The following is a 4,837-nucleotide window of genomic DNA, read 5'->3' on the forward strand; positions in this document are numbered from 1 at the left end:
TCTGGGGGGAGTGCAAGGTAAGAACTACATACATTAACCTCTCTGCTCTTCTTAGGGTTGTGGTTATACAAGGGTATGTCATCATGCGGCCCTAGTACTGTTCCATATTAACACGAATCAGATGGACATATATAACAGTTATCCATGGTTATTGCTACTTATCAAACCATACAGAACCAAACTATGACCCATCAATTTAGTTATCACCGTATGAGATAATGTTTTGTACAGTTTTGACTTCATCACATTGAAGTACAGCTACTTAGAAAGAAACCTAGGCGTAGCTTCTGATTCTTTTAGAAACTTTACTAATGCACTTTTAACTACTCGCCATCTAGCCATCCGAAAACTACTTCACAGAAACACAGCCATTCAAACACATTTAGCTCTGACATTACTCTATCATTAGTCCCGTATAGTTTTACATTTGATTTAATGCACTCTCAAAGCAGTTGTGCTCCTCGACGCCTTCTGTCCCCAAACACTCCCACTTACGCTGTCCTTCTGCACTGGGACAAGCACTCCTGCACAGGCAACTCTGTCAGTGAACTGGGCGGGGGGGGGAGAGAAACCACAAAAAAAAACCCACCAAACCAAACCCACCCACCCACCACTGTGTTGAAGTTTCCTCCTACCACATGCCAACAAAAAATAAGGGCTGACAATAAGTACTAGAAAGTGGAAGAAGAGCAGGACTGTCTCTTCCAACTTCCACACTGGCTTGTACTATGGTACCGAACTGGAAACCACAGCATTAATGTATATAGGAAATCTTTCAGTAAATAACTGTCTTTTCTTGGGTGAAGTGACACTCACACTTCAGTCCACAGCGGAGCTGCGCCAAAAACAGTCAGGAAAGACACAAATCCAATTAATTTATCCTCCGTCTGCCACCTCTATACAGCATTCTGAGACATTGGCTCAGCTTGACAAAATCATTTAGATGTTAACATGGAGACAAATTCCTTGTATCTTATAAAAATTGGTTTAAGTAACTAAATGTAGCTCATACTAAACTTACAAGAAATGTAAAACACCAGTAAATGCAGAAGTCAGAGTTCATTAGCTTGCTCTAACCGCATGAAGACATTTTTATTATGCTCATTTATTTCAATAGGCAATTAAAATATAAATCCAAATACAGTCTGGGAAAACAAATATGGCAGCTTTGATGAAACAAAGCTTTTCCACTGAAATGTTAAATGGCTATTTTGCAGTAAGTGCAACTGCTTTCTTAATCTTCCTTGAGATTTTAATTTCACGTGCCTCATGAAAACAAAACAAAAAAAAGAACACAAGGGGCATTATGTGTCCCACTGGCCCCTCCTGCAGGTCTCTAAAGAGTACTTAATATAAACACTAATTTATGGTATTACATTCTTGGACTTCCATGTATCTCAAATTCTACTTCAGGGTATTAGGCCAACTGCGGTTTAAATTATATGTAAATTAGCTGAATCATGACCCTCCACTGGAAAAATCTGCCTTATAGATCATCTCCTTAGGGAGTCGAATGCTGTAATGACAACTTACCACTGAACTAATCAAGAATCAAAAAATGAAGTTAAAATTAACTAAAGCAGAGCCACTGGAAAAAAAAAAAAAAAAAGAAAAAGAAAATCAATACAGTTATCCAGCTGAACCAGGTCATGCATGCTAGAACCTTCTACCATTTACTACTGCAGTACAAATAAATTTTAACCCTCCAGAAAATAACACAGGGAAGTCGAAACATTTCTTTTAACTCCGCTACAGTGAAATTAGAACACATTTGCCATTTTGGAGTTTTTAGATCCTGTCACTGGTCAACATCTGATTTTGATAGTGCCAATGATTAATCCTGGCCCTAAAGATTTCTGTGTACAAGTCTATGCATTTTCCACGTAATTTCTCCTGTAACTTCGCAATGCTACATTCTTCAATTACTCAGTAAGTGACGGACACTAAAACTACATACACCTTTAAAAGCCCAAGGATTCAATGTCCTTAAAATAAAGGACTTTGCACATAAAACCAGCTTTGTCTTTAATTTCCAGAATTCCAAATACTACATAAGCCTGCTTGCAAATCAGCAAAAGAATTTGTATCTAAGCATCTTAAATAAATCTGTTATAAGTAAGTCTACATGTATAAAATGATTCAGTGTTTTGGACTGGTGATGAGTCCCGTCAACAACTTTATTCACCAATAGGTCTGCCTTTGCCCCATCCTGTGGGAGGAGACACCCATTAGGTAGTCTTTTTGAAGTACAGAGATAAAAGGAGAATCCAGTACATACGTGGGAGAGATTTTGAGTTGCCGTTGCCAGAAAGAAAGAATCTGTCTCCTCCCGTTTGTTCCCAGACTACAAGATCCTTTTGCAATTGGCAAGCTTTGATTTTATTTTTTTTTAATTATTCTTTCTCTTGACCACCCCCCCCCTTCTTTTTTTTTGGTCTAAGCTCCCATCTACCCTGTGAGAAAGATCTTTAAACAAGAAACTGTTGCCTAAGTAGTGAAAGAGTCTAAAGAAGAAAGCTAAGGACTTATATACCCATTGTTTTATTTTAGAAAGTCAAGAATGACAGCCTTTCATCCCAACTATCCAGGAAATGAGAACCATAGGACCTGTCCAAGATGGAATTGGGAAGTAACAGCGTGAAGTCATAAGCATACACACTGACTTCCTGAAAACCAGCAGTAACTGAAGTCATCCTCGGTCATCCTACAAGACAATGCCATACCAGGAATTCCAAATCCAAGGAGCTTTTACTTGAAACTCATTATTTGCATACGACCTATGCTGAGGACATCAAGATACAGAAGAGAGGTCAGAAGGGAACTGCAGACTAGTGATCTGTTCTTGAGAAATAATTAAATCATGCAAGTACTTTAAAGAGGCTATAATATCATGGCAAGAGCCCGTTGGTGCCAGATTAAAGATAACCTTTGGGAAAGCCAGCAGCATCAACAGACTGACTCAGCCTAATCTGACTTCAGCTCTATGCTTTCTCAGAGGTATTTCAATGGATTTTTGGATTTACAGTCAAATGCGGCGATATGCACTTGCTCTAAAGCACACTGCTGCAACTGAAATAAGCAAGCCAAGAAAAGGTTTTTGTCAAACCTTAGATCACTAAACAAATGCTTTTGTGCTTATACAAATACCAAAAGGATAAAAGTTACATACATTGCTACATAGTTCTAGCTTACCTTCCTCGCACTGTGCTAAATGAAATATTCAGTTTTCCAGGGGCTCCTAGCTCCCTATCCACGCTTAGAAAACATTCAGCTTTATTTAATGTTTTTGAGAAGTATATCATAACCATCTCCATAAATAAACTCTTATCCATAGCTTTGTAAGTCCCCAAATTTTGCCTTTTTTCCAGTAAATCAATGGAAACTTCACAGCTGCTGCCTCTCCTTTATGCAGACAAGCCTTTCTCTCTACACTAAAGAGAAGCAAGGAGACTGTAGCTTCAGTGGACTGCAGCACTGTTTTCAATCTAAGCACTGAGTTATCAGGTGTGGAGAAGGTAGGGACATAAAAAAGGTAAGAAAAAAAAACACCAGGAAAAAACAATTTGTAATAGTCATGCCAACAAGCATTAATCTCTCACTCAACAACAGGGTTACTGAAACACATTTACTTAGACTGTGAGAGCTTTGGGTCAACAACTTGGTCCCACCATACACTCAGCATTTGACTTCATGTCAAGGGTACTGTTTAATAGGACAAATGAACAGGAATACCTCTCTAACCCCCAAAGTCTATAAACTTAGGCTTTTGGCTTTGTCACAAGCACTTTAAATGGAAAAGAAACAAAAAGTCTTACCTGAATAATTCATTCCAGCCTTAAAAAACCCCCCTCTACTCAACCAAGAAAAATTCAAACATTTGCATAATCCTTTTCTGTAAAGCGGTTCATAGTAACAATTAAAACAGCTTACCCTTCTGCATTCAAATTCCTTGCCAAGGTACAGAGCAGACACTAATTCTCTTGTGGAATAGATCACTCATTTGCCAACATTTTTGAACCTTTGTTACTGCTGCTTTATAGTTTCTCATGTACTAGAATAAGAAGAAACAATGATATATTAGTTGTGAACTAGTGTATTATCAAAGCATAGAAATTATTTTCTCATTTTCAGAAATTTAGTGCAAACAGCTTAATGGAAATATATTTCACACAATCTTTTTAACAGAATTCTGCTGGAAAGGTCTAAATCAGACTAAAATGCTGGTAGCAATAGAACTGTATTTTCAAATAGGAATTCTCATTTTAATATTTTCCCCATAATTTCCTAATCCACAACTGCCCTACACCAACAAAACAACCACTTAACACACAGAACAGTAGCTTGACCATTTATTAATTTAATTCCTCTAACTATGAGATGCGCACCACATGCAGCATTAGACCAAAATCATGTTCCTGCAATGGAAAGTTGATTGGTAGTCGCATAATAAAAATAAAAAAAATAATAATAAAAAAGAGAACACTGCACTCCCACAGATGATAGGAAATGTGTCTGTAGAAATGGTACCACATCTTGTTTCAACATATGGAAGTCCAATATACTCTCCTGCAGAAACAGGAGCCAAAGAAGTCTGCTCTTGCCCTGTTTCTGGTTTTACCAGAGCGCAGCATGTGACCTGGTCCCTCATAAATAACCACCCTGTCCTTCACTCCTTGATGTTGTCCATTTTAAGATATTTACAGAGGATTTTAAAATACTCTTACTTTCATTGCTGAATGTTTGGATAAGCCATACCAATTTAAATCTCGATATTTTTCATGAGGCACTCTGAGATGTTTAGTTACACTATTTACTTCAATCCCCTTGGATCTGTTAA

General features: G+C 37.7%; 1 protein-coding gene across 1 annotated transcript in view; it reads right to left on the reverse strand.

Moving 5' to 3' along the window:
• The window catches only part of GULP1 (GULP PTB domain containing engulfment adaptor 1), a 109,065-nt gene extending 105,097 nt beyond the window's left edge, over nt 1–3,968 (reverse strand). The window contains exon 1 of the mRNA XM_035899085.1: nt 3,931–3,968. The gene's annotated coding sequence lies outside the window, so the exon portion shown is untranslated. The remainder of the gene's footprint in view (nt 1–3,930) is intronic.
• Nucleotides 3,969–4,837: the final 869 nt, after the last annotated feature.

The sequence above is a fragment of the Egretta garzetta genome, unplaced genomic scaffold (genome assembly GCF_000687185.1).
Source record: "Egretta garzetta isolate BGI_Z169 unplaced genomic scaffold, ASM68718v1 scaffold297, whole genome shotgun sequence".
In the NCBI taxonomy this organism is placed as follows: Eukaryota; Metazoa; Chordata; class Aves; order Pelecaniformes; family Ardeidae; genus Egretta; species Egretta garzetta.